The sequence below is a fragment of the Equus przewalskii genome, chromosome 5, assembly GCF_037783145.1.
Source record: "Equus przewalskii isolate Varuska chromosome 5, EquPr2, whole genome shotgun sequence".
NCBI classification, from domain to species: domain Eukaryota; kingdom Metazoa; phylum Chordata; class Mammalia; order Perissodactyla; family Equidae; genus Equus; species Equus przewalskii.
This window is the reverse complement of record NC_091835.1, coordinates 19,903,007-19,921,851: the sequence shown is the minus strand read 5'-3', so window position 1 is coordinate 19,921,851 and position 18,845 is coordinate 19,903,007. Positions and strand designations below refer to the sequence as shown.

General features: G+C 50.4%; 1 protein-coding gene across 3 annotated transcripts in view; it reads left to right on the top strand.

Moving 5' to 3' along the window:
* The first annotated feature begins 779 nt into the window (after positions 1–779).
* NGEF (neuronal guanine nucleotide exchange factor) overlaps positions 780–18,845 on the top strand; it is a 103,695-nt gene continuing 85,629 nt past the window's right edge. The window contains exon 1 of one of the 3 annotated variants that reach the window (XR_011539827.1): positions 780–1,254. The gene's annotated coding sequence lies outside the window, so the exon portion shown is untranslated. The remainder of the gene's footprint in view (positions 1,255–18,845) is intronic. The other 2 variants (XM_070618573.1, XM_070618572.1) reach the window with 2 other exon arrangements.

Sequence of the window (18,845 nt, the reverse complement as noted above, 5' to 3'; positions counted from 1 at the left end):
TTCCATCTTCCTGGAGTATCTCTGTTGCACACATTGGTGACAAGCTGTCATAGTGGAGAGGCCCACAGAGTGACCTTGGACCAACAGTCAGCAAGGGGCTGAGGCCCTCAGTCCAACAGCCTACAGGAACTGCCTGCTACCAACAACCTCGTCCGCGTGGAAGGAGCTCCTTCTCCGTGGGGCTCTGAGGTAGGATCCCAGCCCCGCCGGCATCTTGATTGCAGCCCGTGAGAGACCCTGAGCAGAGAATCCAGATTCCTAACTCACAGAACTATGAGACAACAAATGTGGGTTGTTTTGAGCCACTGTGTTTTGGGCTAATCTGTTGCCAGCAATAGATAGCTAATACAATGGCTGATTTGAATTTAACATAAAAATGGACATTCTGGCAATTAAACCTGGAAAATGATGGTAGTGGTTAAGAGGCCAGGTTTTGGTACCAACTGGCCTGTTTTTGAATCCTGGATCCCCAACTTACTAGCTGTGTGGCTTTGGGCAAGATGATCAACTTCTCTGAGCCTCTGTTTCTGCATCTTTAAAATGGGCATAATTCTGTGCTCATAGAGATAACACAAGGATTACATGAAGCGATTATGTAAATTACTAGGCACAGTGCCTGTCACTGAATGGAAGGTAGCTGTTAGCAGTAATGATAATAATAGAAATAATAAAGGAGCAAGTTCCGTCCCAAAGCAGCGAGGGTCCCGTAGCAGGAAGTGATCAGGCTGAGGCCAGGTGGCCACGTGCAGGAAGTGAATGGAACCCTAGAGGACCCCAACGGCCTTCCCAAGCCTCAGATTTGAGTGCTATGTGGCTGCCTGGCCATTACCAAGGGCAGGAGGATCCGGTGTGCTGAGGGGCCATCTGGGTTACCTTAAACCAGGGTGCAGTGCGCTCTTCCCAGCCTACCGTGGCTAGTACCCTCCCCTTCTACACGACCTCTGGGTCAGGTCTGTGGCCACCTACCTGGCTGGCCCCATGGAGCCCAGGAAGGTAAACACCCAGCCAGGAAGTGACTGTCACGGGCATGCGGCCAGTGCCGGGCAGAGGCGGGTCTGAAGGTCAGAAACGCTTCCCAGGGAGCCTTTTCCAGGAGAGGACACAGCGTTTGGAGGCGGGCTCCCTGGGACAGAGCAGAAGGTGTGCAAATCTTGCTGGGGACACACTGGCCTCCTCTGAGGCCCCGGACGGGACAGCGGACAGGAGAGGAAGGGCCATTGAGGGGCCCCACCCCCAGGAGCTCCTCTGTGGCAGGTGAGCAAATGGTTTCGGTATTTTTTTAATGAAATGAGATGAAGCAAGAGATGGAATGGAGGTTGCAGCCAGGGGAGGATTGGAAAGACCCCAGGCAGGTGTGTGAAGGGAAAAGAGACCACCATTCATTGAGAAAGAGCTCCAAGAGAGAAGACAGCCGCCGATTTCACTGGCAAGATAGAGTCTAGTCTTGCCTTCCGCACTTTCCCCGCTGGGACTCAGTTTCACCATCTGTGAATTGGGGTAATGATTCCTTCCGGGCTCCTCTCCTGTGACGGCTATGGGGGCAAGTGAGATAAACAGGGCTGGCTAGATAATTTGCAGGCCCCCATGCTAAATGAATATTTGGGGTCCTTTGTGCAAAAATTATTAAGAATTTCAAGAGTTAAGAATTTTAAGGGGCCTGCCCCGTGGCTGAGTGGTTAAATTTGCACGCTCCGCTTCAGCAGCCTGGGGTTTCACCAGTTTGGATCCTGGGCACAGACATGGCATCACTCATCAGGCCGTGCTGAGGTAGCGTCCCACATAGCACAACCAGAAGGACCTACAACTAGAATATACAACTATGTACTGGGGGGGCTTTGGGGGGAAGAGGGAAAAAAACTGAAGACGTTAGCTCAAGAGCCACTCTTTAAAAAAAAAACAGAATTTAAAAATAATTAAGAAAGACAACAGCAGAGGTTTAAACCAAGTGAGAGCCTGTATGACTGCACAGGTCACATGCCCACGGCACCAGCCCTGATCATAAATGTCTATGTACACTATGAAGTCCTAAATGAAATGTGATTACTGCTGCCCTGGGCTCAAATCTCAGGAAGCACACTTGGGGAACGGAAATCACAGCCGTGAAGGGACACCTCACTGCAATGCTGCCATTGCCCCCTGGAGCTCAGGGTCCCATCGCAAAAGGACAAAAGGCCCCGCCCCTCAGAACCTTCCGGACTTGGGCACCTGGCTGGCATCGAGCCAAAGCGTGGTGTGACTCAAATGCCTGGGACACTGTTTTTTTAGATGTGGTGGTGGGAAGTTCTTTTCTTCTATTTTGACTTAAGATTTGGGCTGTTCACACAGTCACTGGCCAAATGGAACTGGAACTTAGGGTTCCTGTCATTTCAATGGCTTGCAGTGTTCTGTCGATTACCCACATGTTTTAGCCATTTGGAAAAATGCTTGTGTTAATGCAGTAAGGCCACTGGTGGGAATGTTCCAACCCCCTTTGTCACATCTTTGTCCTCCTCCCCTTCTCCCTCTCCATTTTTCCACTTGGATTTTCTCTGTCCTTATCCTTCCTGCCACATCTCCGGCTGCCTTGCCACTGCTTAGCCTTCTGGAGAAACTAGCATCTCCGTGGGTATCTTAAGCTTTCTGGCCCATGAAAGAAGACAATAGACCATCTCTCTCCACTCCACTCTCAGCCCGCCCCCCAGAATCCAAATAGTCTTGGAAACTCCTCCCTTGGAAGGGCTGCCTGCAGGAGAGGCAAGGATGACACCAATGACAGCGAGAGGCCACAGCTTCCTGCCCCGGCGGCCAGAGATGGAGAGAGACAATTATTTTGAGAACTTCCCCTGGCCTGTGGGTGATCTGTCTGGCCTTGGCAAGGGCAGCCTAGGAAGCAGACACCAGAGGGTGAACCAGCCCAGAGGCTCGGAGCAGGAAGCCAAATCTAATGGCCGCACCCTTCTGGCCCCACTGCGGACACCAGAGCCACTGTTTATCTCAGCGGCCAGTGAACCCACCAGCCCTAAACCAGACATCCCATCGCCCAGGACGGTGCCCTTTCCCCACCTTTGTGAGCCCATTGCCTCCCTAAGTAAGGAGTCAGTTCTGATGCTCTGAGGTTGCCCCCAGCACCACCTGGGAACAGCAAAATTCCTTCCTTTATTCCTTCATTAAATAATTGCCAAGCACCTTGGGCAGGTGAGGGTTTGAAGAGCGGCTGGGGGCACAGGGGGGATGAGGGTGGGACACTCAGGCTAGCAGAAGAAAACTGGAACCCTAAGGCCCCAGGGCCAGGGCCCAGTTAGAGGCTCCCTCCATGAGTGGGGCACAGAACAGGAGCCCTGCAGGCAATGGGGATGGCAGAAGCAGAGGCATGGACTTGGCAAAGCATGAAGCCCGTTTAAAGGATGCTGGTGGGGCAGGTTTGCTGGAACAGAGGGAAGGTGGAGAGAGGTGGCCCCAATCCACGATGTCTGGACCCCAGAGGCTCCCAGAGATCACAGAGGAGGTCTGAATGGCCAACGTGTCTCATGGGGCACTCACCCCTCACTTCCATACTCCAGCTTTACCCGAGTCACCTTCACTGTCGGCTGAGGTTTGTGCACCAGCACCGGTGTCTCCCACAGCTAGAAGCTCCGACTGTGACTTATACAGGTCTTTGATGAGTTTAAAAATGACGCACTGACTCATTATTATTTAATTAGTATGTTTCCTATCACAGACAAACCCTTCAAAACACACACTCGCCAGAAGACAAGTAGCTTGGATAGTGCCTTAAAAGGCTCGGAGAAGCCTGGGAGCCACTGGGGCAGAGACCAGCCAGGATAAGGAAGGAAGGCAAGCTGGGCCTGAGGACCTTGACCCCCAGGTCCTATCAGGGAGTGACAAGGGTCAGTCCAGAGTGTCTGACTCGGGGAGCATTGATCAATCCCACGTACAAGTTATTACGACGCGCTTGTCGCAGAATTTCAGTCCACTGTCATAGTCAGCTCCTTGTAGACTGACTCCTGAGAGGACACCTCATTCAGCCAGTCAGTAAATATTTGCTGCATGCCCACCCTGGGCCAGCAGTGATAAGAGGTGAAAAGATGGATAAACCCCATTCCCCTCTCCCAAGCTCCCCACTTTCTTTCCAGGCTCCTCAGCTGCCTCCGCCCCCTTTGTTACTATCCAAATAAGTAGATAAAGAAAACTCGATGTCCTACCCACAGCTGATTCATATGGGGTTCCCGAGCCAAAACAGATTCCCATGAAATCCCACTAATGGGACGAAAAACTTCCAAATATTTTAAGTTTATAAAACCCTGGCGTAACGGGCTTTGTTTTTCACAATGTTCTATAGACGTAAGCCCACTCCTTAACGTGAGTACATCTATAAAGATATTTTTTGCTCTCGTTTGAGTGATAAAAACATCCCTCGGTGGATTCTTGAATGCTGGAGGAAAGCCTTCTTCTCTGCCAAGCTCCTTTTTAGGAAGTTAGCTTTGAACTTGAAGATGATTTTAAGGTTCTTTGTTTCTGAATTAAAAGGCATCTGGCACGTGGACCATTTTTCCTGTTGCCTGAGATGTCAGAGCAGTTGCCTGGAACTTTCTGTCTGTGGTTTTCTGGCCTCTTTGGAACAGGAGTCAAGATCAAAGCCACTTGTAGTTGGCCAACTTGGGTTCTAAGTCAAGGGTAAGACGTGGACAGATTCTAGCTCGGGGTCAAGATGAAGCCATTTTGATGCCCAATCTAGGTGTCCACATAGGCTATGTTTAAAAAAACATAGCTGATTTTTGTATTCATTGGCAAAATATCCCAGAAATTGCCAAAATAAAGTAGCATGAGTGGATGTACAGCGTCTTTCAACTACAAGCACAGGCTGTGGAGGCCAACGTGGCCCTCTTGTAACTGCCTGGCCTCAGGCTGGGTCACTGTCTACTTTTATCCCTCTCTGAATTCTCTATAATCTTACCAGGCTGTTTGCTCAGGAAAGGCTGTTCACTTTAAGTTAGGATGTGCTAAATTAAAGATGCTGAGAAATAGTTTAGAAATCATGCTCTTAACCGCTGTGCCAGAGCCAGGCTGCCTCTACCACTTGCTGGCTGTGTGACCTTGGCAGAGTCAGTTAACCTCTCTGAACTTTCCATGCCCTCTTCTGTAAAAATGGGGGACGTGGGACAAGGGCAGATCGTGTAGGGTGGCTCTGAGTGCTCCATGAGATGATGACTATAAAGCTCTTGGCAGTCATGAATTTTAGCTATTATTATCGCGATAGACCTTGAGAAAGAAAACAGATCCTTATTTCTGATAGCAAAGGTGACTTCAAGCAACAGAGCAAGAATTGATCAGTTCCCATAGTTAGAGAATTGAGCACTAAACGCGACCGTGTACACGAGAACCCTCAAACATAAAGAGAACTGCTGTCCTTTGAAGGGTTCCCTCAACTGCTCCAAGTGCCCTTAGCCTGGCCAACTTTGGAAAATTCCCTTCCTTCGATGGCGCCATTCAGGTCTGCCTGCCATCAGCTGGCAAGACTGTACACCCGCCAGAGCCCCCCTGAGGTGTCAACGCTTTGGACCCAAAGGTTATTTCCCTCCAGGGAATAATATTTCGTGATAAGTGTAGGCATTTTTCCCTGGCAAAACCCTGATGCTCAAAATTTTTAAGAAATTAGTTTGGTAAATGCTGATATGGAAGGCATTGGAGGAAATCCGTGATGGACGAACCTCAGAGATTTAGGTTCCATCTATAAGAAGAGTGTATGAGCTTTCTATGGCAGCTGTAACAGATGACCACACACTTAGCACCTGGAAACAGCACAAATGCATCATCTTACAGTTCTGGAAGACACAGGTCCGCGGTGGGTCTCACTGGGCTGACATCTAGGTGTGAGAAGGGCTGCAGTCCTTATGGTGGCTCTGGGAGAATCTGTCCCTTGCCTTTTCCAGCTTCTAGAGGCCGCCCACATTCCTCGCCTCGTGGCCTCTTCCTCCATCTGCAAAGCCAGCAGCTGGGCACGGCGCCTTCAATTCTCTCTCTGACCCTCCTGCCTCCCTCTTACAAGGACCCTTGTGATTACATCGAACCCACCCGGACAGTTCAGGATAATCTCCTCATCTCAAAATCCTTGACTTCATCACATCTGCTAAGTTCCTTTTGCCATACAAGGTAATGCAGTCCCGGGTCCCAGGTATTGGGATGTGAACATGTTGGGCGGGAGGGGCATTGTTCATGGAACCACAAAGAGATGCCAGAGTTTCCTTAAATACATCTTTGACACGTTTGGAAGCAACGGATGACTTTCTGAGATTTTTTTAAATTGCTAGAGCCATGTAATCAAAAGTAAGATATAACGTGCCATATAGATGGTTTGCAAGGAGCTTCACATAATGTTCATGTTTATATAGATATGTATTTTTTAAGTTTGGTTGACAAACGCTGGATCAATGCGTCTGCTGTTTTTGTTGAAACTCCCTAGTAGTCCCAGTGCTTATATCTGAGACCCCGCCCTCCCCAGCCAGTCTGAACACGCCAAAAGGGTGTTTCTGCCCAGCCCCAAGCAGTCCGAGGCCCAAATAGGTTGTTCTGTGGCACCTCTGGGTTTAGCTCTTTCAGAGAAGGGGGTGTGGTGGAAGCACATGGTCATTCGAACCTTGGAGGAGCCGTCCGGGGTCAGGAAAGCTGTACCTCCCCACTGAGAAGCTGGACGGAAGCACATGGTGGTGTGCCTGCTTCCCGCTGATTCCGGGGCTGTGCCTATGGTGTGTAGGGACGGCCCGATGGGCACTGCTCCCTTACTCCAGCCCCTACTCGGGGACACATCTAAGGAGCTGTCTTGCCAGCTCCAGCTGACCCTGCTGTAACCACAGGACACTCTGAGCCCCGTGACGGGCACTCCAGGGAACAGCATGGGGATGGGGGAGGGGGAAGCCTGCAGGTTCAGGTCAGGCTGACGGGGTTTTCCCATCAGCCCAGGGATGATGAGGAAATTGAGTGCGCGGTTCTGGCAGTCCAAGGGCTGACCAGCTTATTGGCCAGTCTCCCAGAAGCGGCAGATAGGAGCCATCCACGTGTTGGCTCTGAGCCATGCTAATGGCTACCTGGAGAATCTATTGAGGACAAGGCCAAATCTAGGCCTAAAGGTGAAGAGTGCCACTATTGATTAGTAATGTCTGTCATGGCAAAGGACTAGGAAAAGGTGGTCCATGTTCACCTGGCCTGCCATTCCCAGTGGGGAGGAAGGCTTTGCATGCAGACAGATGCTTGGGAACACAGGAAAAAGGCATGCCTTCTCATCTATGGACAGCTAATCTTCGACAAAGGAGCAGAGGGCCTACAATGGAGAAAAGAAAGTCTCTTCAACAAATGGTGCTGGGAAAACTGGACAGCCACATGCAAAAGATGGAAAATTGACCATTCTTTTTCACCACACACCAAAATAAACTCAAAATGGATCAAAGACCTAAAGATTAGGCCGGAAACAATAAGTCTTCTAGAAGAGAATATAGGCAGTACACTCTTTGACATCAGTTTCAAAAGAATCTTTTCGGACACTATAACTCCTCAGTTGAGGGAAACAGTAGAAAGAATAAACAAATGGGACTTCATCAGACTAAAGAGCTTCTTCAAGGCAAGGGAAAACAGGATTGAAACAAAAAAACAGCTCACTAATTGGGAAAAAATATTTACAAGCCACTTATCCGACAAAGGGTTAATCTCCATAATATACAAAGAACTCATACAGCTTAACAACGAGAAAACAAACAACCCGATCAAAGGCAAGCCTTCTCTGTGTGACCCTGAGCAGGTCTGCTGGTGTAGTCTCTGCTTCCTCATCTTTAAAATGAGAGAGACCAGCCCTTTCCAGCTCCCCCAGAGGATGATGGGGCTGCAAATGGAAACGGGTGTCTCCCATCACAAACCACCTGAGCCTTCATCTGTGGGGCCGAAGTCCGAGGGGCTGGCCCTGAGACGTTCCTTGGGCCACCACTCTCACCTTAGTGAGAGGGCCTGGGAGTCCTTCCTGGACTGGCGTTGGTCTGAGCCTGTGTCTCACCCCCACGGGCCCTGCTCTGCCTGGAGGAATCACATCCACTTGGGTCTGGGGGGCGAGAGCCTGGAAAAAGTGAGCCGGCTAGAGAGACTTAGTGTGTGAGGGGTGAGGCGGCAGCAGCCCCAGTCCCGGGAGCAGGTGGCAGAGGTGAGGCAGAGTGGCTGGGACTCGGGGAGGCGTCTTGGTCCTGGGGGTCCAGGGGCAGCTCGTGCTCCCAGGTGGGAGCTGACATCCAGCACCCGGCCCACAGGAAGTGCTCCATAAAAATAATTCAATGAGTGACTCCAGGTTTTGGGAAAGGGGCTGGGAGAAAGCCTGTGTCAGCCCAACGTCCACACAGCCCTAAGGAGAGACCCCTGGGCAGAACCACGGAAGGGAAACCAAGGTGAGGCCCAGCCTCGTAAACAGCATGGGAGGGGGGTGCTGAGACAGAGAGGGGAAGGTGGGGCCGGATGAGAATGGGGTAGGGAACTGGGTTTTACCCTAAGCCTTCTAAGACTTCTAAGCAGGGGGACGACATGGTGCAATTGACGTTGTACTTCAAAGGACCAGGTTTGGGCATTTCCTGGGGTTTCTGGCAATTCCCTCATTTTTCTGCCCTGAGTCCAGATGAGCATCCTCCACTAGAGTCTAGAAGGAGAAGAGGGTCCTGGTCCCTGGAGGGTTGTGCAGGTTCCAGGGACAGAAGGGCACATCCTCACCTAGATGGGCCTTGAGTGAAGACACCAGGACGAGCGAGGGAGGAGGGAAACAGCGCTGGAGGGGAAGCAGCCTCAAGAGAAGGTTGTGGCTCTTCCAATGGCATGCTCAGATGTGAAGATGCCAGGAGAGATGAGAAGGTGGGAGGGGAACGGGGGTAGCAGGGAGGGGTCCTGGGGAAGGCGAGGGTGGGGGGTGCAGAGCCCTGAGGAGGAAGGAAGAGGACGGCAGGGGCAGGCAGGATGGCAGAGGGCACGGGTACAGAGCTCTCGTCTGCTGTTTGAGACAAGGCCGGCGGGGCAGAGGCAGGCAGGCAGATGGGGATCCGGAGAAGGCAGATGCGGTCACTGCAGAGAGCACAGGGGGCACTCGCCAGAGAAATGAAGGTGGCCCGCTGGCCTGTCTTGCACAGTGACTGTGAATGGACTGTGACATCTGTCTGCCCTCCCCCGGGGGAGGTCATAAAACGTCAACATACATTAAATCCTGGGTTGTTGGAACAAAAGGGAACTCGGGGGTGGGTGGGCGCACAGCAGGGGCCAAGCTGGAGCAGCAACCCCAGCCTGGGGCAAGACCTCAGACATTGGGTAAACGTGATTTGAGCATCCACAGTTGTGCCAAATTCCAGGGGATCAGAGCACCCCACAGGGGGTCTTGGGTGGGGGCCTAGCCCCCTGTAGCCCAAGGAGACCTCAATGGGGCGCGTGCTCTTCCTATTGTGACGGTCGGGTCCGCTTGACCCTCGCCCCTGGGCTGAGCCCTTGCACCTTTGCATCCCCGGGCTGGCACGGGGCATGTGCATGCTCAGTGAGTATTTGCTGGATAGAGGAAGGGCTCAGTGGATGAACAGAAGTCTCCGTGGACTTCACTGGGGGTGGACTGTGCGTGGACGGGCTTCTGAGGCCCCCAGGAATGAGCCGGGCCCTAGAGGACAGCACATGGAGGAGCAGGAGGGCGAGGCAGGGCTGGCACCAGGTGGGGCCGCAGACATGCACCCGAGGGTCAGTGTGAGCTGAAAGCCAGGCAGGAGCCCAGTCAGGAGGGCTGAGAGGAGAGGCTGAGAGGAGAGGCTGAGTCGGGAGAAGCTTGGATTCAGGAAGGATCAGAAACACACAGGGATGCAGGCTCTGGTGAGAGAGCGCCCAGTGTTGCTGTGGTCTGGGAGTTGGGCAGCACACCGGGGCAGCCCCTAGCTGGGTCCTGGAGGATCTCCTTGGTGTGAGGAGGCCCCAAACACCCACCAGAGCCCTTCTGTATGCCTTGGATATGCTCTGCCAACCTGGCAGGCTTTGGGTTATTTATGATTAAAGAGTATGGATTCACGAACACAAGCAAGCAAGCTTCAGGGATGGGATGGCAGGAACTTGAGAAAGCAGTGGCTCTTTACCCTTTTGGAGTCTTCGTGAAAGCCTTGGACCCTTGTTACAACACGGCAGGGCTGGCCCACTCCACCCCCAGGGCCTCTACATGAGTCAGTCTCAGGGGGGCCCAAGAATCTGCATTTCTTAAAAGCTGCCAAAGCCGCTGCTGCTGGAAGTTGACCATATTTTGAGAAGCGTTGGCATACAGAGGTGAGGAAGCCTTAGTTTAGGACAAAAATGAACTGTGTGGTGTCTGGTTCATCCCGGTCATTTCCATTCAGTGTTTCTGGAAGGTCAATCACTTACTTTCCACATTTACCGTTTTTAACATATTTATGTACCACCTGTGCTATTAATATTTTCTACTGATTGGCTTTAAATTAAATTCTCAACTTATTTATTTTTATCCTAAGCATTAATATCTATGAAGTCACAGTTTCGATGTGTTAATTGGAATTTTTTCTAAGACACATAACTATTAATTTTATGAATGTTCAACTGACGTGTCTCCTAAAACCAGCTCACAGCCACTGGTTGGACCCCACACAGCTGCAAGGAGAATGGGGACTATGTAGTTTCATCCAAATTCTATGAATGTTATAGACGAGAGAGTTGAAAGAAACCACAGCACCTCAACATCTCTGTCATTATTGTTTGTTTTTTAAAAGAATCTCCCTCTTGAATAACTTGTTCACAAACCAAAAGAGAAATCCTGGCCTTTCTGCCCCTGGCTCTGGGGAAGGGGCTGGCCTGAGTCACCTCCCTCCTTCCTCAGAACCTGCGGGGAGACCCCAGGATCACGCGAGGAGGTGGACAAAGGCACTGAATGCTTCCGGCACTGCACAAATGACAGAGCGTTCCAGAAGGAAACAGAGAAGCCAAAGGAGGGGCACTTTGGGGATGGTGAGGGCTGTCGGGAAATTCCATCCTGCCTGCTCTCTTGGGCCCCAAGCAAGGGAGCCATGTCTGTCTCATGACCTACCGCCTAGCATGGTGTGGACAGAGCCGTGCCGTCTCAACGAGTGAGTGGACGGAGCTCACTGAGGACGCAGGGACGCAACTGACCTGTCCAACTTCATGTCCTACATTGGAGTGTTGGAAATCTAGATGTGCCACAAACAGGGAAGTCCAGCTTGGGGCCACAGGAAGTAACACACAGGAATCCCGTCAAGCAAGGATAAGCAAAAAATTTTAAGAGATTTTATTGGAAAAATATAAGATCCTGAAGGGCAAAATGAATACTGCGGCCTGTGAGGGCTGGGAACCAGGAATGGGAAAGGGGGAAGCGACACGTCCCTGCCCTCTTCCTCTCTCCCTCCCTGGGCTCTCATTCTTCTGCTTTGCTCTGTCTCTCTCCAGACCTGCTGCCCCTGCTGCACGTACACCTGGCCGGTCCCGGCCAATTCAGAACAGCTCCCCACCCCGACACAGCCCAGGGCCTCCTGCTAACCAGCCTCGTCTCCATCTCAATTCTCATCTCTCAGAGAAGGAATCCAGTCACCCCAGCCCAGCCTCTGGCTTCATTCCTCCTGGGTCAAAGGTCCATTCTGTTTGGTCAGCTATGGCCTGGGGCTGGAGGTGGTGGCAGGCAAGGTCCCCCCTTCCAGGGCTGAGGATGGAGCCAACTCTCCAGGAAGGGGTTTCAGAGCACGAGGGAAGGATGGCTACCTTCTGCTACAAATACGGTTCCCCAGAGCCATTTGGAGGAATCAGGTTGGGTTTGAGATTTTCCCAACCAGAGATGCAACTCTCCTTCATTCCTCTGCCAGTTGTCAGGAACGGAATGTTTCATAAGATAACGAAGAGAGACTTCTCACTCTCTCTCCTGGTGCACACACCCAGGAAAGGCCACAGGAGGACACATCAAGAAGGCCAGGAAGAGTGTTCTCCCCAAAACCCGACCATACTACGCCCTCATCTCGGACTTCAGCCTCCAGAACTGCGGGAAAAGAAGGGTCTGTTGTGCAAGCCACCCAGCGTGCGGTGTTTTCCTAAGGAAGCCCGAGCTCACCAAGACAGCAACACTGGTCTTGTCATTTTTAGCAGACCTTTTTATAAATCCTCTAGGATATGGGTTCATAGATGGGTTCACAGCAACTCCAGCATGCCAATGGCCCACAACCAGAACCCCACAAAGACCCAGTGTGGAACGTGCAGCTTCCTACACAGCAATCTTCCTGTCTGGCTATGGGAACGACACTGCCCCCTTTCATGCAGAGTCTGTTTTGCAATGTGACTGGGAGCTGGCAGCCCCGGCCGGCCGCCCTCTGGCCGAGTCCAGCAGACCTTGGCCCACAGAGGGGTGGGAGCTTGCCAAGGGTGGTGGCTGGCTGAGGCGGCTCACCCTAGAAGGAGTGGTCCTTGTCCCCAGCTCACTGCTTCCTCTTTCTCAGAGCCTGTCTGATGGCAGGAAAACCCTAAAAGAGGGTCAGCTTCTGAAAATTAGGTAAAAGTTCTCTTAATGACAGGAAAACACTGCAGCTGCTGGCTCCCACTTCACTTGGAGAAATTAGGTTAAGCCGTCGCCTCCCCCAACCCCCAGCTGAGAGTGGCTGCTGTCACCAATGTGCCCAGAGGGGACAAGACTCCCAGGAGCTGCCACCAGCCAGTCCCCGGAGACAAGGCATAGATTTCGCTGGGACAAAGCCGAGGCTCCGATGGACCCTCGATTCACTTTTTTCCAACTCTATACCTGCTTTTCCTATTGAACGTTACATACGTTTTACATTCTTGGATTCTTTTTACACCAAAAAGTAAAAACAATTTAAATAAGCGGATCACGCATTTAGTTGCAAAGAGGGAAATGAGCAGCCTGGGAGCATCGTTATGGAGTATCGTTACGGCGTGTTGATGGGGTGCCAGGCACCGTCGTCTCCCTTAATCCCTGCGCGATCTCTGCACACATGAGAGACGTTTCCAGAAGGAAAGAGAAGCCAGAGGAGGGGTGCACTCATGTTTGGGGTGATGGGGGATGTTAGGAAATTCCTTCCCACCTGTTTTCTGGGGCTCTGAGCGTGTGAGGAAATGGGACCCCCCAAGGACTGCCAGTTCAACCCCAAGCTGAGGGCTGGGTAGGTGCCGTCACCCTACAGACAGGAGGCTGACGATGGAGGGAGTGTTTCGGATCCAAGAAACCCATCCCCAGAGCCCTACCAGGACGTGCTGGAAGGGTTCACCTTCTCTCACCTCCCGCTCCAGCGGTACTGCGGCGTCAGCCTGACTTAGACATCAGAGGAAGGGAGAAGACCACCCAACATGTGCTGGGCTGCACAAGAAGCGAGTGAGTAGGAGGCCACCCACCCACCACTCACTGAGAAGCCTGGGAAGAGCTGTCATTCTCAGGTGGGAACTGTGGGCCATCGCCACGTCGAGGAGGACCCCCTGCACCAGGCTGGAGCCCCTGCTCCTCAACGGCCCAGGCCCCCTGTGAAGAAGCCCCCACACAGTGTGGAGGGACAGGTTTGCTGAACAGAGAGCAGCCCGTGTGATGGGAGTCACTGGGAGCCTGATGGCTCAGCCCCCAGAGAGAGCAGGGACATCCATCCTGGCGTCTGGCTTTGTCCCCTGCTGTGCACTCTGTCCCTGACATTTGTTCTGTGATAAGGGCAGCCTTGCTCCCTAAGCACACACTCTGCCTCAGCAGGCATTCTCTCCACCCTCCCCTGTGTCACTGCGGCCACTCGTTTCCTCCCAGGGGCACTGCAGGGCTCTGGGACCTGCAGGACTTGGGTTCGAATCCTGCCTCAGCCACTACCTCAGCTGTGTGATCTTGTGCAAATGACGGAGCCCCTCTGAGCTTCAGATTCCTCATCTCCAAATGTGACTAATCCCAGTCCCCCCACCCCACACAGGGCTGTGTGAGGATCAGATGAGTTCAAAGGCAAGTGCCTGAAACAAGACAACTGCTGATTCCCTCTGGGAAGCGAGAACACAATGTCTGCGGCACAGGGCAGTTCCTCTCTGGGTGGAGTCTGTCTCAGTCACCGCCTTCCTGCCCATCACCGTTGTCCTCAGCACTTCCAGCTGACCTGCCCTGTGGCCCATGTCCTCTCCAGAGACCAAGGGGGAGGGCGGCTTCAGGTGACCAGGAGCCTCCCCCTGTCCCATTAGGGCAGCCCCTCCCAGAGGCAGGTGAGGAGTCGCAGCCTGTGGGTGCCCCTGTGGGTGGCCGCACCCTGCCTCCAGGCAGAGACTCAGGCCACAAGATACGGCTGCATCTGGGAAGAACAGACAGTGAAAGCCCCGAAAGCAGATGAGATCCCTCAAGAGGGAGTGATGGGAGTAGAGAGGGCGAGGCTGGAAGAGGAGTGGACGGGATGCATTAGCAGGGAGGCAGGGTGAAGCAGGGCGCCGGGAGCCTCGCTCACATGCGACTGAAGCCCCGAGGAGGACAGACATTGGAGAGAAGAAGAGGAAAGTGAGGTCCTCGCCTAAGCCCCCTCTGAGGGCTGGGGATGGCCTGGTGTCAGGTGGGTGGCTGGAGGAGGGAAGGAGCCGACAGGTGCTGTGTGCAGCAGGACGCTGGGGGCCTTCTGGCCAGGATGTGACCAGTTTACATCCAGAAATCTCCACTGTGTCCTGCCCACTCCTGAAGGAGCCTAGAGGCCCGAAGAATTGAAATCGCAGCTGTCCCTGTCAGGAACAGGACAGCAGAGAAATGAAACCCTCTCTCTGGCCCGGCTGATGACTAACAACAGAGGCCAGCGTCAGCTCAGGACACGGCCTGGTCTTCTGCCCTGGCCCTGGGAACGCCAGCTCCGGCCTCCACTCGGCCCATCCCTCTGCCACGCCTGTGGGTCAGTTGCCCCTCAGTGATTTCTGGAATCTACAATAATGACAAGCCCAGGCTCCTTTTTCAGAGGAAAGGGGATGTGCCAGATTAAAGGAGGTGGTCCCTAGACCAGCAACGGCAGCAACTGAGAACTTCTGAGAAATACAAACCCCCGGGCCCCGCCCCAACCTCCTGAATCAGAAGCTCTGGGGGAGGCGGGTGATCTGTGTTTGAACTGCCCAGATGATTCTGAAGCCACCAGCCAAGTGGATGCATCTCCCCAGCCAAATGCCCCGGGAGGAAGTCAGACACAAAAGAGAACACTGAACGATTCCATTTACATAAAGTACCCAGAGAGGCAACGCTAAACCATGCTGTTAGAGGTCAGAGGTCAGAGGTTATCCTTGGGGGCAGAGGAAGAGAAGGGGCATACAGACTTTCTGGAGTGGTGGTGGTGATGTTCTCCTGGGTCTGGGTGTTGGGTACACAAGTGTGTACACAGTCAGCGATCTGTACACTTACATATGAGCACTGTCTGTATTCTGCTATACTTAAATTTTTTTAAAAAAGAATTTAACTATATGAAAGGGTAAAACGGAAGCGTGGCCTCCTCTTCATTGTATGGCCTAGTGATTGGTTGAAATCCCTCAGGAACGACCCCGGGGTCTGTCCCCTTGCTCCAAAGTGTAAAAGTTGGGCATTCTTTTATCCTTGGCCAATAAGGTTTTATGAATTCAACCTGAAAGTGGCCTCAAGAGACAATAGGACAAGCTGGCGAATTAAAACCAGAAAGAAGAGCTGTGGGTCCATATGTCTAATACTAACGCCGCCACTTTGGGTAAATGCTGCTGCTCCCACCTTTTTCCTGGTTTATAGATAATCTTTGCAGAGAACGAGCTGCCTCATTCAATTACCTGGGTGGATATTTCACAAAGAGTTTACCTTGGAGGGGATACCAGGAAGCAATGTTGAGCAAGGCAAGACATTCTGTGAATGTTTCACTCTGATGTCGGGGGTGGGATGGAGGCCAAAAGAAGAATCTTGCACCACCTGCCAAGGAATTTTCCAGGCTGGACGTGTCAAGACCTTGACACCATAGAACGGAGCTCTGTGGCTCCATCTCGTATCTGCTGGTGGGCTAGAGTAGATTCGAGCAATGTGCTTTATGAGGATAATCTTGACTCTCCTGGAGAAATACCATCCCCTCATTTCCCTGAAGGGTGTCAACTCCCCACAAACCCCTAGTCGACTCTGACTCAGTAGTTTACAGGCAACACAGACAAGCCACCCCTATATGCTTATCCAGGAGCAGGATCTGAAGATGATCCCACCGAATATTTACCAAACACTCCACTGAGGGGAAGATGGAGAGTCTCTGTCTCCTTCCAAAACTGCTCTAGAATCCCCCACCCACGATCAGACGGAAGCCTGCACCGTGTCACCCTGAAGAATGGTTTCTGGCTGGTTGTGTTTTTGTGTGAAGCCCACACTGACCGAGGCACAAAGCAAGAGTCTTAAGAAACCTGTTTGCATGTGGGTGTGCGAGCTTTGTAGGTCCAGGAGAGAGACCACCCTACTGGAACCAACAGCCCGGGGTCCATGGATAATGGAGGACACTCTCTAAAATGCATGTACCTGGGATCCACTTCAGCCTTACTCAGTCCACAATCTGGACATGGTGCCCAGGAAACTATATATTTAACTAGCTCTTAAAAGTTTGAAAATCACTGCATGGCAGCACCCTCTGCCATAAAAGTCCTTGATAGAAATCTCTTAGCTGGCCTTAGTGCTAACACGATTTCTCCTGAGCAATTGGTTGATCTTTCTCCCTGACTGCAGTAGAATGAGGCACTGCTGTGTTTCCTCTTTTCACCTTGACTGCTAGGAGGCTCAGGGCAAGAGTCTTTGCAACAGGAATTTTTAGCTTTATCCCCCACTAAATTTTATGTCCCCTTTCTTCTATATTTTTCTTTCTTTTGTCCTTTCTTAAATTTATCTGCTGTGTTGGATAAGTGAGCTGTAAGTATAAACATGTATTATATTTTGCATGATAACGCATAAAGAAAACAGCTACCCCACGTTGAGAGCCAGCACCAGGCATCCTTGAATTCGTCCCAGGACTTGGGTAACACTTGTCCTCCCAACATGACAGTTGAGGACAAGAGGCCCCAAGGGGAAGCCATGTGCCCAACTCATGCAACCACTCAACCAAAGATCTCAACACCTATACTGCTTTTCCAGGGTGTATGGCAAGATTTGGAAACCGTTTAATTCCTTCTCAGAATGGCCCACTCTTTGAAGAAAACAGTTAAAGCTTTAACATCTTTGGAGTTTATTTAGGGAATTTATTTTGAGGATCTAAACTGATATTTTTCCCAAACTGCTAACCAACATTGCAAATTTTTATTGAAACCCTCCCTTTTTAATAACAATTTTATTGAGATATGATTCACATTCTACACAATTCACCCTTTTAAAATACACAATTCAATGAGTTTGAGTATGTTCACAGAATCATGCAACCATCATCACAATCAATTTTAGAATATTTTCATCATCTCCCCCAAAGAAATCCCATCCCCATTAGCAGTCACCCACTCCCCACTCCCCACAACCCTTCCAGCCCTAGGCAACCACTAATCTACTTTCTGTCTCTGTGGATTTGCCTGTACTGGATAGTTCATGTAAATGAAATCAGACAATATGTGGTCCTTTGTGACTGGCTTCTTTCACTTAGCAAAATGTTTTCAAGTTTCATTCACGTTGTAGCACGTATTGATACTTAATTTCTTTTCATGGCTGAATAATATTCCATTGTGAGAATATACCATATTTTATTTATCCATTCATCAGTTGATAGGTATCTGGGTTGCTTCCACTTTTTTCCTGTTATAAATAATGCTGCTGTGAATATTCATATACAGCTTTTTGTGTGGACATGTGTTTGCATTTCTCTTGGGAATATACTTAGGAATGGAATGGCTAGGTCCTTTGGTAATTCTATGTTTAATCTTTTGAGGAACTGCCAGATTATTTTCCAAAATGCCTGCACCATTTTACATTCCCATCAGTAGTGTATAGGATTCCAATTTCTCTACATCCTCACCAAGATTTGTAATTATCTGTCTTTTTGATTATAGCCAACCTAGTGGATATGAAGTAATATCACACTGTGGTTCTGATTTGCATTTCCCTGATGACTAATGATGTTGAGCAAGTTTTCATGTGCTTATTGGCCATTTGTATAACTTCTTTGGAAAAACGTCTATTCAGATCCTTTGCCATATTTTTATTGGGTTATCTTCTTATTCTTGAGTTGTATGAGTTCTTTATATAGTCTAGATATAAGATCCTTATCAGATACATGATTTGCAAAAGTTTTCTTCTATTTTGTGAGCTGTTTTTTCAATTTCTTGATGATATTCTTTGAAGCACAAAAATTTTTAATTTTGGTCGTGTCCAATTCTTTTTTCCTTTTGTTGCTTGTGCTTTTGGTGTCACATGTAAGAAACCATTGCCTAATCCAATGTCAAGAAGATTTACACCTATGTTTTCTGCTAATAGTTTTATAGTTTTTGCTCTTATATTTAGGTCTTCGATCCATTTTGAGTTAATTTTTGTATATGGTGTGAGGTAGAGATGCAAATGCATCCTTTTGCATGTGGATACTTAGCTGTCCCAACACCATTTGTTGAAAAGACTCTTCTTTTCCCATTGAATGGTCTTGGCACCCACGTCAAAAATTAATTGACCACAGATTTACTGGTTTACTTATGGATTCTCAATTCTATTCCATTGACCTATATGTCTATCCTTGTGTCAGTACCACACTGTCTTGATTACTGTTGCTATATAGTAAGTCTTGAAATCAGGAAGTGTGAGCCCAACTTTACTCTTCTTTTTCAAGATTGTTTTGGCATCGGTCTCTTGAATTTCCATGTGAATTTGATGATTGGTTTATTAATTCCTGCAAAAAAGCAAGCTAGGATTTGGATTTGGG